This window comes from Musca autumnalis, unplaced genomic scaffold, assembly GCF_047663935.1.
Source record: "Musca autumnalis isolate F117 unplaced genomic scaffold, ASM4766393v1 scaffold_2, whole genome shotgun sequence".
NCBI classification, from domain to species: Eukaryota; Metazoa; Arthropoda; class Insecta; order Diptera; family Muscidae; genus Musca; species Musca autumnalis.
In genome coordinates this window covers 10,955,524-10,977,437 of record NW_027411755.1, presented here as the reverse complement: position 1 = coordinate 10,977,437, position 21,914 = coordinate 10,955,524, and the positions used below count along the sequence as shown (strand labels likewise).

Here is a 21,914-nt window from a genome sequence, read left to right as displayed (position 1 = left end):
CATGGCTGCCTGACATGCAAGCCAAGTCAATTGAAAGAATAACAAAATTGTATAGCATATGTTAAGGGGCAAATTGCTAGAGTAACCAACCCTTTGTACATAAATGATTACAAAAATTCCTAGAAAAAAACTGCAACACAAAACTCGGGCAAACAAAGACAAAAGAGTCATTGTCTTCGTTAATATCAGTACAGTACATAGCGCAATTTTCATCATTCCACGAGAGGCCAGAGAGAGAGAGTGAGAGTTCAAAAGCCAGAATGATTGATGTGTTAACTGGGCTTGTTAATAAGGTACGTGTGTTACATAAATGCATATGTATGTACGTATGTTTGTAGCTGCTGCTATTGTAACTACTAATGAATGACAATTAGCTTGACAAATGAGTTGAAACAACAATCAAGGATATGTGTGGTGGTTGGGTGATAAGGATGAAGTTTTCATTATTATCGGTTTGCTGGTGATAGGATAGGTAGGTAGTTGAATGGAAAGAGCCTGCCATAGTTTAAACAAGTCGCAAGAAATTTGTAAACAAAATGTTACATATTGTTTGTATCTTCTTGGTTAAACACACACACATGCCATCATTGTTTCTAATTGAATGTTTTGCATCATGATTGATACATACGAAAACGGTGTGCATACTTTGTGGCGCATGCATATGAATTGAAGGTAAACAAATGCATATTTGTGGGGGTACTTTGTGAGGTAAATTTTGAAGTATAACTAAATTATAAGGGGGAACAGTTTCTTTAATATGAGACACCTTTAAGGGATCGGATACGTTTCCTGGCTTTGGCAAAGAATGTTCTAGAACGGGCATATGGAAAAAGTCTCTAGATCGCCAAAAATCCAAGGTAATGAACAAGTTACCAAAATCGTGGCAACAGAATTGTAGCTAATAGATGAGAATGTCTATATGGTTGTTTTTTTCTAATACATAATAAAAAATTAACTTTGATTAATTGTCATTTCAATTCGAGTGAATTAAAAAAGTAAAAAAAAACAAATAATTTACAGTGTTTGATTTATAAATAAACATAAATTTATAAAAAAGTAGAAAAAAATTCTCTCAGCCTCAATAAGTATATTCTTCTTTATGATCGGAACTCTCAAAAAAGCGCTTGCCGTTTATAGCCATTTAATTGTGTCACAATTTTTAATTTAAATACAAGCGTTTTATTTGAGAGATCCCATCATACAGAAGAGGAATATAGTACATTAGAGTGACCCAAAAAGACAAAATTTCTTTTTTTAGATTTCCTACCCCCTACATTCTTTCCATTTGATCCAAACACCTTATACATTAACTTTTATGGCGATCGGTTAACGTTAACCCCTGCCAACCTACGTTGGCCCTTGTTCCCATAGTAATTTGTATGGGGTCAAAGGCGAATTTTCACCAAAATTGTCTAAATGCCACAACTACAAATCCCATCGAAATGGGTCTAAAGAAAATTTTGTAGAGAAATTTCACTGCCATAACATTTTCTTCATTTCGATAGAACTTGCCGCTTCCAAACAAAATTTGTTTGTGAATAATTTGTTAGTGAATAACATTTTTTATTCATGTATTGTCATCCAAATCGGAATAGTGTGTAAAGTTTTAGTTCGATTGGTCAACTGCAACTGTTTTAAAAATACTGTTAAATAAAACACTGTAAAACAGAAAACACTTTCATTTTCCATTTCATTAAAATATCAATCCCCCCAACACATTGTTGAAAATATAGTTTATAAAGTAGATTTTTTGAAATAAAAAAAATCTATGCCCCGAGTGAGGCTCGAACTCACGACCTTAAGATTATGAGACTTACGCGCTGCCTACTGCGCCATCGAGGCTATGTCCGGGTGTTCCCAAAAGACTTTTATCAATGCAGGGCCAATAACCAAACGGTATATGCGAAGTATTGTCATTGAAATGCAAACATTTGGTGCATTTTTTATATAAAAATACTTTGAATTAAAAAAGAACATTATAAGGATCTAAATTTTTTAAAGTAATATTTTTGACAAATAATTTTAATACGACGTTGATAATAAATGTCAAAACCATATAAGTCCAAAGCGACAAAAAACATTAATGAAATTCCAAGGCGTATTTATATAAGGTAGGTGACAATCAGCTGTATTCTTACTTTTTCTGTTAATTTAGTTTTCATAATGTAATAGGGTCTACTCATGAAATTTGAAACTTCGAAATTTGTTACCATAATATACTGCTTTACATCCTAAACGTGTAATAAAAATTACCTACGAGAGTTCTGAATGCATTATATTTACATTTTGATTCAAATCTGTTCTATTTTAGAGGATTTTTCAAATGTATTAATGTTTTCTTGAAAAAAATTTGGAACGACCTTCTTATTCAATATTTTCTTTGACAATTAATTTTCAATAACAGCAATGTTGTTTTTGAAAATTTGTAGTTGTTGTAATTCATGCATATATCTTATATAGATTTGCCTTGCGGAATTCTTATCGCCTTCAAATCCATGAAGTATATCTGCATTGTAAATTTTATCCCAGGTATTTTTATTTTATTCACTTAAGAACAAAAAAATAGAATAAAGAAAAAAGAAATTCGCACAAAAAAAGAATTGCCCCGAGTGAGGCTCGAAATCACGACCTTAAGATTATGAGACTTACGCGCTGCCTACTGCGCCATCGAGGCTATGAGAAGGACATTTTCAACACGTTTATGGAGCTTTGTTCTGAAAACAAAAGGACTTTTTATGAGAAAGTGTATAATAAGACCTTGGAATACATAGTCCGGACCCATAGCTTGAAACCCAAATTCCTATATTTGGATTATCCCGTTTAAAAACATACATATTTGAAGAATTTTTGGAAACACACAAAAAACTTATGTGACGAAAACCATTGTTGAAATTTCAGATCAAAAGTTCAAATTCTTATCGTTTTCACATCCATGCAGAATATCTACATCGGCAAAATTCTTCCCATGGATTTTTATGACAAGCTCTTGCGAATTTTCCACTAAGATTCTATTGTTTTATTGTTCTTTAGAAAAAAAAAGAATTCGCAAAAAAGAACTTGCCCCGAGTGAGGCTCGAACTCACGACCTTAAGATTATGAGACTTACGCGCTGCCTACTGCGCCATCGAGGCCTTGGCGCAACAAAATTAAATTGGCTTTAGAAACATGGTGTTGTTACCAGGGACGTACGCAGGATTTCATTTTTGGGTGGTCTTGGACTTTTTTTGCTCAGTACAATCACTGGAATCAGAAACGCAAAGGGCTCAATAAGGTGTTTTTTTTCTTCCATACAAATCGCCCCGGCCTAATATATAAACTTTATAGGGTGGCAAATAAATATTTCAATGCATTACAAACGGAAAAGAACAGGAAAGGATAATAAGTTTGTCTTAACAGTCGGAAAATGCAGTCTTCACAATGAAGCAGCGGACAACGGATTGAGGCTGATAGCTACAGAATATTCCTCGCAACTGTTCCAATTGCTTAACGAAAATACTAATCGTTCCGATACATATGTATTTGCATAGTGGCACAGTATTGCCCACTCCATGCAAACAGCCGCAAAATCCATACTTTGATACCAGAGACCTCTACCAAGGAACCCATAGTATGACAAGGAGTGTCGTCCTGCTACCGAAGAGAAAAATGCGATGTACTCACGAGATAGTTATCTGGGGAAAAGGAGGGAGGAGAAACGACTTTTCCGCAGAAAAAAGAGAGAAATGGAAAAGCGGGAGTGTGAAAAAATGGAGATGGCTCCTGAACATGAATGAAATTCTACCAAAGAGATATTGTACCCAGGTCATAGAAAGATTCATTTTCCCAGAAGATGGTATTGATTTTATACCACCCAGCCAAGTTTAGTTAAAACGGCAATAAATCGACTGAAGAATTATAAGGCCGTAAGAAGCAATGGCTTATCAGCCAAACCAAAATTTTGATTAAATGTGAAAAAAGTTTTTATAGGAAAGAGAATTTGGTTCTTGTAGCCAGCTCTGTCCATAGATCGAAGTTCTACTAAACGCCGATCATTTACTAATTACATATGTGATTCCAGAAGAATGTCGGACTAGAAAAAAAATCATTATTCCAAACTAATTAATAAAAAAAACCATAATTTTGAGAGTTGCTTCACATTGGATACACAATCGAAAAAAAAAACAAGTAAAAAAGCATCAGTCGGCTTTGCCGACAGAGATATACCATCAGCCTGTGCAAATTGAAACACTTTTTTTCACAATAAACTTATGTATTTAGGGGGTTTCAAAATTTTGGTCTCGTATGAACCGACAAAAATGTTGATTAGGATTAAAGTTCAAAAATTTTGCTGAAAAGGTACTTAAAGGAATGGACCGACATAGACCATGGGGGTGCCATAGGGGGTTTTTACACCCTTCGGGCTGTTTTCTCAAGAAGTATGGACTTGCCCCTGAAACAACTTTTACCATCGTAATTGAGGCAGCGAATGTAAGTTGCTTCAACAGAAATCAAAGTGATTCAATAGCAGGTCTTAAAGTGAACTTATCCAAAATTTTGTGTGGGAGGTACGGGATGGAGTGGACAAATATAGTCCATATTCGAACCTGATCTATATCTGGTAGATATTATGAGAATGTGTAAAGTATGGACCAAATCGGTCACTCCCATCAAGACTAATCGTGCCCACAATTTTTCCGAATATTTTTGAACTTTTGTGGCGTAGGTACCTGAAGGAGTGGGCCGATATGGCTTATCTACGAACTTAAACTAAGTTTGGAAACAATATTACGAAGGCCAAATTTTGGCCGGAACCGGCATTTTCGTTCGAGATTATCTTGCGCTTCCACCCATAAACATGGTGTCATTGGGTTTGTTTTTCAACTTTCAGGCTATTTTTTCAGGAAGTATGGACTTGCCCCTGAGGAAACTTGTACCTTCGTATAGGGGACAGTGAATACAAGATGGTACAACAAAAACCAAGGCGATTCGAGAGCAGGTCCTAAACTGAACTTTTCCGAAATTTTGTGTGGGAGGTACTCGAAGGAGTTTACCGATTGGAACCTCATCTGAGTCTGGTAGAAATTTCATAATGTGCAAAGTTTGGACCAAATCGGTTACTCCCTTCAAGAGTTATCGTACGCACAAATTTTCCGAACATTTTCGAACTTCTGTGGGGGAGGTACCGGAAGGAGTGGACCGATGTAATCCGTCTTTGAACTTGAACTAAGTTTGGACAAAATGTTACGAAAGCCAAATTTTGGACCGAATCGGCATATCCGTTCGAGAGTTATCTTGCGCTGCAACCACTACACACGGTGTCATAGGGTTTTTTGTAACTTTCAGGCTATTTTCTCAGGAAGTATGGACTTGCCCCTAATGAAATTTACAGCGTCGTATAGAGGACAGCGAATACAACTTGCGTAAACAAAAATCAAAGCGATTCGAGACCAGGTCCTAAACTGAACTTTTCCGAAATTTTGTGTGGGAGGTACCCGAAGGAGTGGACCGATTGAGTCCATATTGGAACCTAATCTAAGTTTGGTAGAAAGTACACGATGTGCAAAGTATGGACCAAATCGGTTATTCCCTACAAGAGTTATCGTGCGCAGAAGTTTTGGAACAATTTTTGAACATTTGTGGGGGAGGTACCTGAAGGAGTGGACCTATATGGCCCATCTTCGAACTTAAACCGAATCTGGACAAAATATTTCGATACCCAAAATTTGAACCGAATCGATTAATCCGTTCGAGAGTTATCGTGCGCACCAGCCAGCCAGACAGACCGACAGACAGACAGACGGACGGACATTGCTAGATCTACTCAAAATTGTCTGAAACGGATATCGTACAAACATACTTGGGGTCTAAAACCATTATTTCGATGAGGCACATTTTTGGTCGTATCAAAGTGTAAATACCCTCTTTAGCCTAAAGACTGAGGGTATAAAAATGTTTCTACCCTCAGCCTTTAGGATAAAGAGGATATATACAATTTGATACGACCAAAAATTTACCCCATCGAAATAATGGGCTTAGACCTCAAGAATGTTGGACGAAATCTGTTTCAGACAATTTGGAATCGATTTATCAATGCCGTCCGTCCGCCTGTCTATCAGGCTGGCTGGTGCGCACAATAACTCTCGAATGAAGCAACCGATCCGGTCCAAAATTTGGCATTTGTAATATTTTGTCTGAAATTAGTTTAAGTTAGAAGATGGGCCATATTGGTCCACACCTTCCGGTACCTCCCCCACAAAAGTTTAATAATGTTCGCTAAAATGGTACGCACGATAAATCTCGAAGGGAGTAACCGAATTGGTTATGACTTTGCATATGGTAATATTACTTTCAGGCATATATCGGGTTCGGGTTTTTTCGGGGGCGAATCCATACTTGCTCCAAGAACCTTAGGCGGCACCAATTAAAATGGCAAATTCGCAAGATAGCTCTCGCAGGGAGTATTATTTCAACTAGTCATGTATCAGCTTGGAATATGGACTATATCGGTCCCCCCTTAGGTACCTCCCACAAAATTTTGGAAAAAGTGCAGTTAACAGATAATCTCGGATCGCTTTGAAACTTTTTCCAAAAGGTTCTTCTTGCGGACCCTGTTCTTCTTGCGGACCCGGCAGCAAATCCATACTTCCTGAAAAATTTACTCAAAAACTGAAAAAAACGCTCTAGACGTAAAAAGTATTGTGTTTGCATCTATTTTTTAGGTTCGAGCCTGAGGGTATATCTCTTTCGGCACAGCTGACTGATACTTTCTTACTTGTTATCTTTGCTATTACACATATGTTAAGGATATACATGGCTCTGCCTGACTGACACTGTTTTACTTATTTATTAATTTAAATTTGCTAATACAAAAATATTATTGCCCCGAGTGAGGCTCGAACTCACGACCTTAAGATTATGAGACTTACGCGCTGCCTACTGCGCCATCGAGGCTATGCCGCGGATTTTTTCAAAATGTTAGAACAGCTACAAGGCAAGGATTTTTGTGAACTTTTATAGTGCCAGCTTGAGAGAGATTATAAGATATTCAGATTTTGAGCCGTAGTTAACATTTTTGGATTATACAATTCAATGAGGCTCAAACTTTGTGAAAAGTGTGAATTTAAGTAAAAATTTTGTAATAACAAGTATGAACGGAGATAAGGTCGGCCGGGCCGAACTTTTTATACGTTCCACAACAAACTGTATTGAATTATATTGGAACAATTAGTTTCATTTCGTTTATGAAAGTATGTACCGAAAATCAGGAGGTAATGCTTGTTCTATGGGGGCTATATGAAGGCGTGGACCTATACCGACAAATTTCAGGTGGAAAGTTTGATACCCTCTATGAAGACCAAATACCTAATTTCACCCATTTCGTTTGTATATTGAGGCTAAAAACTTGAAAATACCAAAAATCGGGAGGTATCGTTCTAAGGGGACTATATGAAAACGTTGACCTATACCGAAAGATTTCAGGTGGAAAGTTGTATACCCGCAACGAAGACTAAATACCATATTTCAGCCATTTCAGTGGGATATTGAGGCTAAATCCTTCAAAATATCAAACATCGGGAGATACCATTCTAAGGGGGCTATATGAAGACGTGGACTTATACCGACAATTTTCAGGTGAAAAATTGTATAAAAAGAATAAATAACAACTTTCAGCCATTTCGGTGGTATATTAAGTCTAAAACCTTCAAAATACCGAAAATCGGGAGGTAGCGTTCTGGGGGGCTATATCAAAACGTGGACCGATATAGCCTATTTTCAACACCAACAATCCAACATTTTATGCTGATCAAGAATATATGTATATACTTTATAGTACTTTATGTTACAAACGGATGACAAATTTAATTTATTTAATTTTAATATGGAGGGTATAATATTATGGTGGAGGTTATACAAATAAATAAGTCATAAAAATAGGGGGTGCGATAGGGATCTGGGTATAAACACCACCCAATTAATTGCTCCGTCTGTTGACCTTATGAAACTTATGTGCTGTATACTGCTTCATCGAAGCTATGCTATAAGCTTTCTTTTCGAACAAATTCAGGATTGGTCTGAAGACCAACGAATTTTATATTTTTGGGGATCATTTATGTTTTCTAAATTTTCTCTAGTTGGAAGTAGAACGACGAACCTATGATTACAGAATGTTTTTATTTTATATTTAACGACTATCAAAAATTCTATGCCCCGAGTGAGGCTCGAACTCACGACCTTAAGATTATGAGACTTACGCGCTGCCTACTGCGCCATCGAGGCTATGACCAAAATGTTTTCAGAACGTTTGAGGAGCTGTGTTTTAATAAAGAAAGGACTTTAAAAAAGTTCAAATATTACCCTTAAATACATTGACAGACCCCAGATTTGGAACCACTAATACCTATATTTGGATTATCCCGTTTAGAAACATATCTGAAGAATTTTTGGAAATAAATTCTACATTAATCTACACAAAAAAAATGTTGCCCCGAGTGAGGCTCGAACTCACGACCTTAAGATTATGAGACTTACGCGCTGCCTACTGCGCCATCGAGGCTATAGTTAAGCCACGTCAAAATATTCTAAATAAATATGAGGAGATTGTAGATGTTTAGAATTTTTAACGTTGATTTAGGCCTTGCATACGGGATTCTTAAGACATTTTTCCACAATTGGTTATGGGATACATAGATGGCCAAGGCAAAGGGTGAAAATATTACAATATTTTCACTTTAATTTTATATCGCTAAACCACCACCATTGATGCGTATAATAAATGTTGCTTACAGTTATCAATTATACGCTGCCCAAAATAATAATAAGTATACGCTATGATGTCCCTCAACAAATTCAACCTTTTATTTATTACATATGTAGAGAATTGTCAAAGCTACAACATTTTCTCTAGCACCATTTCTATAATATTTGCTGTTTTAAAGCTGAAGCCTGAAAACATAAAAAAAAACCTAAAAATGTGACCGTTGACCTCGATTTATTTAAAAATCCCTCTGTGATTTGTTTAATTTTGGATTTTTCTCATCTATGAACATTGTTGTTTCAGAACTCGCAAAAGTTTCCCAGGTTTAGGCATTTTTCACTTATAGTTAGTTAAGCCGTAAAGTTAGATACCTAAACGTATCGAAATTCTCAACATTTCTATCTCTAATGGATATGCCTTCCTTCCTTTTCCATAGAAACTTTAAAATTAATTCCCCACTTTTCAGTTTGTATGACAAATGTATGTACATCATCGAGAAGTTGCATACTAATCATTTTCAAAAAAATCCCAACCTGCAGCTTCTAATGACCTCTTAAATTCATCGTCTAACCAAACTTTAAATTGCAAAAGTCATCAGCATTATTGTGATGGGGATGACTTGCCACAAAAACCCCAAATGGTCATTGGAAAAAATCACAAAAACGTAGTCTACCATTGCAGTTTTTAATTGATACCTTGAAAGCCAAGCATTTCTATCTCTCGGTGTATGAATGTACATATGTATGTGTCAGTGTGTGTATGTGCAAATACATAAGTAGTTGTAATGGTACTTTGACCGTCAATTTTAACAAGCATTGCAATTTGTAGACCTCAAAACAGACCACTGAAAAATAATTTACATTTTTCCGAATAAAACAGAGGCATAGAGCAATAACAACAAAAGCATCAACAAATCTGAATAACAACAACAGCATCAGAAAACATCAAGAGAGAGATCGAGAGGCAGCAGCGGCAGAGTGAATCTAAACATTTGTGAAATGACCACCATTTACCATCATCATTTGAAAAACATGATGAAAATTCTAACCAAAACTATTCGATGTAAAATTTGCCACACAAATGTTTGCATGAGGTTAAACACAAATGCATTCGTACACACATACAAACAGAGAAATCTGACATGCCTAAATGTAGGCTACACGTTTTTTTCATACACTTTGTGTTTTTCTTCTGTTTCACACTCACTACTCTCGCTCTTCGGGATGTTGTGGCCTCTACAAGGCTGTTTTAAAGTTTTTTGAGGCAAAAAAAGTCGAGTGGATTTTTATGAACATTTTTTTAATAATTTCGTTTCGTTTTTACCATTCATATCTAGAGCTTGAACTAGAAACAATAGCTCTTGCCTTGTCCATTAGACGTAGTTGTGCGAGTGTATGTGTGTTCTTTTAAGTGCGAACATCTATGAAATTTATGACAATAGGTTAAATTTCTCACGTGCCAGTTTTTGATACGTTGAGGTTTTAGCCTACTTTTCTATTGTAGACGAAACATTCACAATGCAGACTAAAGAGGGAGAGGGTGGGGGGAGAGTGAGAAACATCTGAACTATATTTTAATTAAAATGTTTTAATTGTTGGCAACAAAAGTTCACATGTACTTTTATGTTTTTTTTGTGGCCATGCGTGCGTATGAGTTATCTGATATTTTTGTTTCAAAAGACTTGGTGGCGTATGAATGACTTTAATTATTTTGGTTAACCAGACGAATGAGTCATGAGGTCTTCTAATGGATAGAAGAGCATAGGAGGCCAGCTAGGACATCCATGAACCATGAAAAAAATATTCTTTAAAAAATCCACGTTTATTGCTGTGATGAGCCATGCAAAAATATTCTTTAAAAAATCCACGTTTATTGCTGTGATGAGCCATGCAAAAATATTCTTTAAAAAATCCACGTTTATTGCTGTGATGAGCCATGCAAAAATATTCTTTAAAAAATCCACGTTTATTGCTGTGATGAGCCATGCAAAAATATTCTTTAAAAAATCCACGTTTATTGCTGTGATGAGCCATGCAAAAATATTCTTTAAAAAATCCACGTTTATTGCTGTGATGAGCCATGCAAAAATATTCTTTAAAAAATCCACGTTTATTGCTGTGATGAGCCATGCAAAAATATTCTTTAAAAAATCCACGTTTATTGCTGTGATGAGCCATGCAAAAATATTCTTTAAAAAATCCACGTTTATTGCTGTGATGAGCCATGCAAAAATATTCTTTAAAAAATCCACGTTTATTGCTGTGATGAGCCATGCAAAAATATTCTTTAAAAAATCCACGTTTATTGCTGTGATGAGCCATGCAAAAATATTCTTTAAAAAATCCACGTTTATTGCTGTGATGAGCCATGCAAAAATATTCTTTAAAAAATCCACGTTTATTGCTGTGATGAGCCATGCAAAAATATTCTTTAAAAAATCCACGTTTATTGCTGTGATGAGCCATGCAAAAATATTCTTTAAAAAATCCACGTTTATTGCTGTGATGAGCCATGCAAAAATATTCTTTAAAAAATCCACGTTTATTGCTGTGATGAGCCATGCACAAATATTCTTTAAAAAATCCACGTTTATTGCTGTGATGAGCCATGCAAAAATATTCTTTAAAAAATCCACGTTTATTGCTGTGATTGTCCATGCAAAAATATTCTTTAAAAAATCCACGTTTATTGCTGTGATGAGCCATGCAAAAATATTCTTTAAAAAATCCACGTTTATTGCTGTGATGAGCCATGCAAAAATATTCTTTAAAAAATCCACGTTTATTGCTGTGATGAGCCATGCAAAAATATTCTTTAAAGAATCCGCGTTTATTGCAGTGTTGAGCCATGAAAAAATATTCTTTAAAAAATCCACGTTTATTGCTGTGTTGAGCCATGAAAAAATATTCTTTAAAAAATCCACGTTTATTGCTGTGTTGAGCCATGAAAAAATATTCTTTAAAAAAATCCACGTTTATTGCTGTGTTGAGCCATGAAAAAATATTCTTTAAAAAATCCACGTTTATTACTGTGTTGAGCCATGAAAAAATATTCTTTAAAAAAATCCACGTTTATTGCTGTGTTGAGCCATGAAAAAATATTCTTTAAAAAAATCCACGTTTATTGCTGTGTTGAGCCATGAAAAAATATTCTTTAAAAAAATCCACGTTTATTGCTGTGTTGAGCCATGAAAAAATATTCTTTAAAAAATCCACGTTTATTGCTGTGATGAGCCATGCAAAAATATTCTTTAAAAAATCCGCGTTTATTGCAGTGTTGAGCCATGAAAAAATATTCTTTAAAAAATCCACGTTTATTGCTGTGATGAGCCATGCAAAAATATTCTTTAAAAAATCCACGTTTATTGCTGTGATGAGCCATGCAAAAATATTCTTTAAAAAATCCGCGTTTATTGCAGTGTTGAGCCATGAAAAAATATTCTTTAAAAAATCCACGTTTATTGCTGTGTTGAGCCATGAAAAAATATTCTTTAAAAAATCCACGTTTATTGCTGTGTTGAGCCATGAAAAAATATTCTTTAAAAAATCCACGTTTATTGCTGTGTTGAGCCATGAAAAAATATTCTTTAAAAAAATCCACGTTTATTGCTGTGTTGAGCCATGAAAAAATATTCTTTAAAAAAATCCACGTTTATTGCTGTGTTGAGCCATGAAAAAATATTCTTTAAAAAATCCACGTTTATTGCTGTGATGAGCCATGCAAAAATATTCTTTAAAAAATCCGCGTTTATTGCAGTGTTGAGCCATGAAAAAATATTCTTTAAAAAATCCACGTTTATTGCTGTGATGAGCCATGCAAAAATATTCTTTAAAAAATCCGCGTTTATTGCAGTGTTGAGCCATGAAAAAATATTCTTTAAAAAATCCACGTTTATTGCTGTGATGAGCCATGCAAAAATATTCTTTAAAAAATCCACGTTTATTGCTGTGATGAGCCATGCAAAAATATTCTTTAAAAAATCCACGTTTATTGCTGTGTTGAGCCATGAAAAAATATTCTTTAAAAAATCCACGTTTATTGCTGTGTTGAGCCATGAAAAAATATTCTTTAAAAAAATCCACGTTTATTGCTGTGTTGAGCCATGAAAAAATATTCTTTAAAAAAATCCACGTTTATTGCTGTGTTGAGCCATGAAAAAATATTCTTTAAAAAATCCACGTTTATTGCTGTGATGAGCCATGAAAAAATATTCTTTAAAAAATCCACGTTTATTTCTGTGATGAGCCATGAAAAAATATTCTTTAAAAAATCCACGTTTATTGCAGAGATGAGCCATGAAAAAAATATTCTTTAAAAAATCCACGTTTATATCAGAGATGAGACATGAAAAAATTCTTTGAAAAAAAATTCTTTAAAAAATCCACGTTTATTGCTGTGTTGAGCCATGAAAAAAATTCTTTAAAAATTCACGTTTATTGCAGTGATGAGCCATGAAAAAATATTCTTTAAAAAATCCACGTTTATTGCAGTGATGAGCCATGAAAAAATATTCTTTAAAAAATCCACGTTTATTGCAGTGATGAGCCATGAACAAATATTCTTTAAAAAATCCACGTTTATTGCAGTGATGAGCCATGAAAAAATATTCTTTAAAAAAATCCACGTTTATTGCAGTGTTGAACCATGGAAAAATATTCTTTAAAAAATCCACGTTTATTGCAGTGTTGAGCCATGGAAAAATATTCTTTAAAAAATCCACGTTTATTGCTGTGTTGAGCCATGAAAAAATATTCTTTAAAAAAATCCACGTTTATTGCTGTGTTGAGCCATGAAAAAATATTTATTAAAAAATCCACGTTTATTGCTGTGTTGAGCCATGAAAAAATATTCTTAAAAAATCCACGTTTATTGCTGTGTTGAGCCATGAAAAAATATTCTTTAAAAAAATCCACGTTAATTGCTGTGTTGAGCCATGAAAAAATATTCTTTAAAAAATCCACGTTTATTGCAGAGATGAGCCATGAAAAAGTATTCTTTAAAAAATCCACGTTTATTGCTGTGTTGAGCCATGAAAAAATATTTATTAAAAAATCCACGTTTATTGCTGTGTTGAGCCATGAAAAAATATTCTTTAAAAATCCACGTTTATTGCTGTGTTGAGCCATGAAAAATATTCTTTAAAAAATCCACGTTTATTGCTGTGTTGAGCCATGAAATATATTTATTAAAAAATCCACGTTTATTGCTGTGTTGAGCCATGAAAAATATTCTTTAAAAAATCCACGTTTATTGCTGTGTTGAGCCATGAAAAATATTTATTAAAAAATCCACGTTTATTGCTGTGCTGAGCCATGAAAAAATATTCTTTAAAAAATCCACGTTTATTGCTGTGTTGAGCCATGAAAAAATATTCTTTAAAAAAATCCACGTTTATTGCTGTGTTGAGCCATGAAAAAATATTCTTTAAAAAATCCACGTTTATTGCTGTGTTGAGCCATGAGAAATATTCTTTAAAAAATTCACGTTTATTGTTGTGATGGTGTTGGAAAAAAATATTCTTTAAAAATCCACGTTTATTGTTGTGATGGTGTTGGAAAAAATATCATATTTATATTTGCATAGAAACAGAATTGAGCCCCAGGTGTCATGGCCAACAATTGACAGTATATTAAAATCAGTTCATAAAAATTCCTGTCAGACATCTGCTCTGAAATATATTTTGTCAATTTGCAACTCTTTTTTTTCTTCCCTGAGAACATAATTAAAATATCCAATTGTGACACATGTGTATGCGTGCGGATGTGCATGGCTACGTATGAGTAATTTATTACATATCCTCAACATCATCATAAGCCGCCTGACTGCCTAGGCAGCATACCTTGCTTGAACATAAATTAATATCAATCATACGTCCACACCCGTACATGTATCTATCTTCATGCCATTATCGTAACTAAAACTTTAGTGGAGACTTGGCAGACCCTACCCCTTCATGGCTATATCAAACACCAAAATTACACTAATCATGCTACTAAAATTGCAACTGCATGTCATCAACCACAGAACTGCAAAAGAAACATGTGCTGCCAAGCGACTAACCAAACAACCAGCCGGACAGGCAGACCATCCAACCACTAAAATGTAATACACGTTTTAAAAATGAAAACGAGAAATGGGAAAAACATTTTTACGTTGAAATTTTTATGAATGTAATTTTTGTTGTTGTTTTTTCTACTTCATTTCCTCTCCTCCACCCCTTCATCACGCCATGTAAACGTTGTCGTTTTAGTGGAATTTTGTTTTACTGGTCTATGGAGAATGAAAACTGCAATCTTTTTTCGCCATTAACTACCAGCCGTAATGTGAACAAGGATGTAAGCGAGATTGTATGCATACGTGAGTTGGGAAGTGAGTGAGTGTGTGTGTGTGAGTGAGTGACTACTGGTATGCTCCCAGCAAGCATTTTCTATCGCCCATTACCCGAAGCAGTCACTCCCGGGCGATAGAAACACACATCCGCGATATCGCATTCTAATTGATGTAGGCACACCGTACGGGAAGAAATGAACCACGCATTCGTTTCCTCATATAAATATCGCCATCGTGACTCTCGACTCTGGACTAAAGCGATTTTTTCAAAGACAACGCATGAGACACATTTATGAGGAAACGAGTGCGTGGTTCATTTCTTCCCGAACGGTGTGCCTACATCAATTAGAATGCGATATCGCGGATGTGTGTTTCTATCGCCCGGGAGTGACTGCTTTGGGTAATGGGCGATAGAAAATGCTTGTTGGATATAGTACTAGTAATAAATAAATAAATAAATAAATAAATAAATAAATAAATAAATAAATAAATAAATAAATAAATAAATAAATAAATAAATAAATAAATAAATAAATAAATAAATAAATAAATAAATAAATAAATAAATAAATAAATAAATAAATAAATAAATAAATAAATAAATAAATAAATAAATAAATAAATAAATAAATAAATAAATAAATAAATAAATAAATAAATAAATAAATAAATAAATAAATAAATAAATAAATAAATAAATAAATAAATAAATAAATAAATAAATAAATAAATAAATAAATAAATAAATAAATAAATAAATAAATAAATAAATAAATAAATAAATAAATAAATAAATAAATAAATAAATAAATAAATAAATAAATAAATAAATAAATAAATAAATAAATAAATAAATAAATAAATAAATAAATAAATAAATAAATAAATAAATAAATAAATAAATAAATAAATAAATAAATAAATAAATAAATAAATAAATAAATAAATAAATAAATAAATAAATAAATAAATAAATAAATAAATAAATAAATAAATAAATAAATAAATAAATAAATAAATAAATAAATAAATAAATAAATAAATAAATAAATAAATAAATAAATAAATAAATAAATAAATAAATAAATAAATAAATAAATAAATAAATAAATAAATAAATAAATAAATAAATAAATAAATAAATAAACAAATAAACAAATAAATAAATAAATAAATAAATAAATAAATAAATAAATAAATAAATAAATATATAAATATATAAATATATAAATATATAAATAAATAAATAAATAAATAAATAAATAAATATATAAATATATAAATAAATAAATAAATAAATAAATAAATAAATAAATAAATAAATATATAAATATATAAATAAATAAATAAATAAATAAATAAATAAATAAATAAATAAATAAATAAATAAATAAATAAATAAATAAATAAATAAATAAATAAATAAAAAAAAGTCAAATTAAATTTTAGTAATTTTAGTATACATACACCACTATTATATTATGATTATTTCTGTAAACTTATTTGTTTTAATCTTCTCTGTCGAATGAGTGTAATAAGTACTGTTGGCACTTTTGACTTTTTGGATTTTTTTGGATTTTTTGTTTTTTTCTTATATTCAAATTCACTCTATGATAAAGAAAATGAAATTTATTTTTTCTTATCTAAATATCACTCACATTATACACAATATATATTATTATTTGTCTGCTTATTGTCAGTCACAATCATATAGTCACTGCACTTTTCTACTTTTCAATTTATTAATGATTAAATATTAAATTATTAATTATATTTTTGAAATTTCACTTTCCCGTACCTTTCGCACTTGAAATATTAAACTGAATGATATTTTTCTTGTTGTTGGTCTTTTCAAATACTTGGAATAGCTGTAAAACTCTCACCGTATCTCTCTCACGAGAAGATATAGTAAAACAATGTAAATTGTTCGTGTAAACAATCAAATGCAGAATTTTCATCTTCTTCTGTGACACTAGGTAGTTCTTGCAGATCGATCTAATTTGAACAGTAATACATTTGTTATTGTAAAATGATAAAGTATCGCTCTTTTATAGAAAAGAAGTTCAGAATGCGATAACTTTTGGTAGAGGAAGTGAGTAACTCACTTCCAAATGCTAGCTGGGCTTGACAACATTATGAAAACAAGTAATAAAACACATAGTCTCACACAGCCATGCAACATATTTACTCATCCCCATAAAACCACAACTGAAAAGCATTTCAATGGAATCCATGTTATGTAAGTGTAAGTGTGAGGATTATGTGAGTGTGAGGATGTGTGTGTGTGTGTCTGCTCGCATATGGCCAAAGATTCAATGTATACATATATTGTGCATATTTTCACATAATCACAACAACAACAACTAAATACTAAAATAACCGCTACTACAACATCATCAACATCACCAACACTTCCACCAAAACCCCCCCAACAATTCCTTTTTACCCTTTTTGTTGTAAACAACAAGAACAACAACAGCACAACAACTATTACGACATTCTCTAAATAAACTGCGCTTTGAATTTGGGGGAGGGGGGCGAGGAGGGTGTGAGTGTTTTATTCATAAGCGTTCACTTCACTTCATATTGACATTTATGATGGTGATGACAACGTCGATGGAAAAACATTGACTGTAATGTCAATGCATTTTTGTTGTTGTTGGTTTTTATTGCTCTATACCCCGGTGCTAATATTTGTATAAATTTTGTAGATTTTTCTTGTTGAATTTTGTGCAAACAGGAAACATTTGGTGTCTGCACATTTCACCAATTTAATAAAAATAATCCTTGACAAAATAATATTTACATTTTTTTGGCATTTATGGTATGTCTTATTTCTATTCATATAAGTCCTCATATGATCCTCCATCTTTTCATAGAAAACTTTTTATGGTGTTCTATACGTAGAAGGCCTTACATTTTCAAGCATTAATCCATAGAAGACTTCATAATGTCTTCGATTCACAGAATAAGGGGACCTTCTGGCCTTCTGTGAGATCTTCTGATCTACTGTAAGAAGGCCTACTTGTATTCTTTAAGAAGGCCCTCTGGCTGAAATTTTGACTGTGGGTTGCTGTCGGTGTGTAGGGGTGAGATAAGGCTGGGTTTTTGGAAATTCGACCTAGAAGGGTACGAAAAGTACTAAAAGGTACTAAATATGGTACCCTTTGTATTAGGCAAACGGGAAGAGCTAGAAGAGCTGAAATTTGGAATGAGAGTAACTGATGGAGAGTTAGAAAGATGTACCAAAGGGTTTTTGGAAATTCGACCTATAAGTGTACGAAAAGTTACTAAATTTGGTACCAATTGTATATTTTGAGTGGATATAGCTACAATCTTCATATTTGGTATGGGAATCAAGGTTGGGAAGTGGTGTTGATATAAGGAAATGATTTTGGAAGTTCGTACTTATGTGCACGAGTAGTACTAAATGGTACTAAATTTGGTACAATTTGGATTTAGGCGAACGGATAGAGCTGAAAACCTGAAATTTTGAATTTAGATTACCATTGAAGTGTACGTTTGAGATATGGGGGTAGTTTTGGAAATTCGTACTTATGTGTACGAAAAGTACTAAATGGTACCAAATTTGGTACAATTTGGATTTAGATAGACATGGAAACCTGAAATTTGGAATTAAGATAACTGATGGAGTGAAGGATTGAGGTAGTTTTGGAAATTCTTACTTATGGGTACGAAAAGTAGTAAACGAAAAGTAGTAACAGTACAGATTTGGGTGAACGGATAGAGTTGGAATCCTGAAATTTGGAATTTAATTAAAATTGGAGTGAAGGATTGAGTTAGTCTTGGAAATTCGTACTTATGGGTGCGAAAAGTACTAAATGGTACTAAAGTTGGTACAATTTATATTTGGGTGAACGGATAGAGTTGGAATCCTGAAATTTCGAATTAAGGTTACTGATGGAGTGTAGGATTCAAGAAGTTTTGGAAATTCGTACTTATGGGTACGATAAGTACTAAATTTGGTACAATTTGAATTTTGGGAAACGAATAGAGCTGGAATCCTGAAATTTTGAATTAAGATTACTAATGGAGTGTAGGATTGAGGTAGTTTTGGAAATTCATACTTATGGGTACGGAAAGTACTAAATGTACTAAATTTGGTACAATTTATATTTGGGTGAACGGATACAGCTGGAATCCTGAAATTTCGAGTTAAGGTTATTGTTGGAGTGTAGGATTCAAGAAGTTTTGGAAATTCGTACTTATGGGTACGATAAGTACTAAATTTGGTACAATTTGAATTTTGGGAAACGAATTGAGCTGGAATCCTGAAATTTGGAATTAAGATTACTAATGGAGTGTAGGATTGAGGTAGTTTTGGAAATTCATACTTATGGGTACGGAAAGTACTAAATGTACTAAATTTGGTACAATTTATATTTGGGTGAACGGATACAGCTGGAATCCTGAAATTTCGAGTTAAGGTTATTGTTGGAGTGTAGGATTCAAGAAGTTTTGGAAATTCGTACTTATGGGTACGATAAGTACTAAATTTGGTACAATTTGAATTTTGGGAAACGAATAGAGCTGGAATCCTGAAATTTGGAATTAAGATTACTGTTGGACTGTAGGATTGACTTAGTCTTGGAAATTCGTACCTATGGGTACGGAAAGTACTAAATATGGTACAATTTAAATTTAGGTGGACGAATAGAGCTGGAATTCTGAAATTTGGAATTAAGATTACTTATGGAGTGGAGGAGGTAGTTTCGGAAATTCGTACTTATGGGTACGGAAAGTATTAAATGGTACTAAATTTGGTACAATTTATATTTGAATGAACGAATAGGGCTGGAACCCTGACATTACGAGTTAAGGTTACTGTTATAGTGTGGGATTGAGGAAGTTTTGAAAATTCGTACTTATGGGTATGAAAAGTAATAAATGGTACTAAATTTTGAATTTAGATTACCATTGAAGTGTACGTTTGAGATATGGGGGTAGTTTTGGAAATTCGTACTTATGTGTACGAAAAGTACTAAATGGTACCAAATTTGGTACAATTTGGATTTAGATAGACATGGAAACCTGAAATTTGGAATTAAGATAACTGATGGAGTGAAGGATTGAGGTAGTTTTGGAAATTCTTACTTATGGGTACGAAAAGTAGTTAACGAAAAGTATTAACAGTACAGATTTGGGTGGACGGATAGAGGTGGAATCCTGAAATTCGCAATTACTGTTGGAGATAGTTATTGAAATTCGTATTTTCATACGAAAAATATTAATGGTATTATGAATAGAGGCGGAATTCCGATATTTGGTATTATAGCCGCTGTTGGTGTGTAGGGTTGAAATATGGATGTGGATATTCGTACAATAAGTGTACAAAAATTACTAAATGTCACAGAATTTGGTCCAAATTGTTATTGTGTAAAGGGGTAGAGTGGAAATTGTATTAATGGTATTATGAATAGAGTTGGAATTCGGATATTTGGTATTATAGCCGCTGTTGGTGTATAGGGTTGAGATATGGATGTGGTTGTGGATATACGTACAATAAGTGTACGAAAATTACTAAATGGCACAGAGATAGAGAGGAAGTTTTGGAAATTCGTACTAATGTATACGAAAAATACTAAAGCGCGGTTGGTATATAGTTTTGGATAAAAGGAAGTAATTTTTGAAACTTATAAATACTTATGTACTAAATGCTATTCAATTTGACGTTGGGTGTAGCAATGAAGATGGAATTATATCATTTGTGCGTGAAAAATACAAAATTGCAATAAATTTGGTATTGGGCTAAGGAATAGAAGTGAAATTCTGATATATTATTGATTTGTCAGGTTCATTGTTAGAAGTGGTCGTACAATAAGTGTACTAGAAGTATTAAATAATACTAAATATTGAAGCACTGGTATTGGGTGAATCGATAAATGAAATTTGTTATGAGGATAACTGTTGAGATTGGATCAGAATGTTTATTTAAATCCGCTTTTAAATGTAAGAAAGGTTTCTACATGTAATACTATTGATATTGGGTAAACAAGTGGAGCTAAAATTGTAACATAAGGTCCTGGATTTTAAAAATTGTACTGAATAATGTACTATTGTTTTTAGGTAAACACGCATTCGGTTTCTAAATAATGTACTGAAATCAAAAAGTCAAACGTACCTTTTCAACAAAATTGTTTTTATCTTTGTTGTCTATTCTAAACGTTATAGTAAGTTCATTTGAAAAGGAAGATCTATGCGGCTAATGTTTTACAAGAAGGTTTTTACATACTGAGAAAAAAAAGGCCTAAAATAAAATGTCGCAAAAATTAACTGTTATATAGGGTAGCATCTTTTAAATAATGGTTTTCTACATTTTGATATCACAAATTCCAAAATTCGGTTGGAAAATATGGATCAAATTTTGAAAATACCCATACCCTTCTAATAAAACATGGACTAGAATTTAACATGTAGGCCGCTGTTGAAGTGTAGAGGTCTTTTTTTGAAATTCGAACAAAACGTGTACGAGCAGTACTTGAAAGAAATTAAATATCAATTCAAATAGATATTAGTACATAAAAATGTTCAGTATTCACCATATTAAATATTGTTTATTTGTAGTTTATTCCTTTTCCGCATACGAAGTAGCGGGCATTTTGCTAGTTTTCTTCTATAAGAACAAGAAGATTTTCTGCCCTTCAATAAAATACAGTTTGCTCTTTTTTTGGTCTTCTATACAAAGAACTTCTAGTCTTCTATAAGAATACCTTTTGGTCTTCTATAAGAAAACCTTCAGGTCGTGTATAAGAATACCTTCTGGTCTTCTATAAGAAGACCTTGTGGTCTCCTATAAGAATACCTTCTGCTTTCTATAAGAAGACCTTGT

The 21,914-nt window shown here is 32.8% G+C and overlaps 6 non-coding genes across 6 annotated transcripts; all 6 read right to left on the bottom strand.

Moving 5' to 3' along the window:
- Nucleotides 1-1,769: 1,769 nt before the first annotated feature.
- TRNAM-CAU (transfer RNA methionine (anticodon CAU)) lies at nucleotides 1,770-1,842 on the bottom strand. Its single transcript has one exon. It is a non-coding gene; the product is annotated as a tRNA-Met (tRNA).
- A 759-nt stretch (nucleotides 1,843-2,601) lies between these two features.
- On the bottom strand, nucleotides 2,602-2,674 carry TRNAM-CAU (transfer RNA methionine (anticodon CAU)). Its single transcript has one exon. It is a non-coding gene; the product is annotated as a tRNA-Met (tRNA).
- Nucleotides 2,675-3,058: 384 nt separating this feature from the next.
- On the bottom strand, nucleotides 3,059-3,131 carry TRNAM-CAU (transfer RNA methionine (anticodon CAU)). The gene has a single exon. It is a non-coding gene; the product is annotated as a tRNA-Met (tRNA).
- A 3,726-nt stretch (nucleotides 3,132-6,857) lies between these two features.
- Nucleotides 6,858-6,930, bottom strand: TRNAM-CAU (transfer RNA methionine (anticodon CAU)). The gene has a single exon. It is a non-coding gene; the product is annotated as a tRNA-Met (tRNA).
- Nucleotides 6,931-8,183: 1,253 nt separating this feature from the next.
- TRNAM-CAU (transfer RNA methionine (anticodon CAU)) lies at nucleotides 8,184-8,256 on the bottom strand. Its single transcript has one exon. It is a non-coding gene; the product is annotated as a tRNA-Met (tRNA).
- Nucleotides 8,257-8,460: 204 nt separating this feature from the next.
- TRNAM-CAU (transfer RNA methionine (anticodon CAU)) lies at nucleotides 8,461-8,533 on the bottom strand. The gene has a single exon. It is a non-coding gene; the product is annotated as a tRNA-Met (tRNA).
- Nucleotides 8,534-21,914: the final 13,381 nt, after the last annotated feature.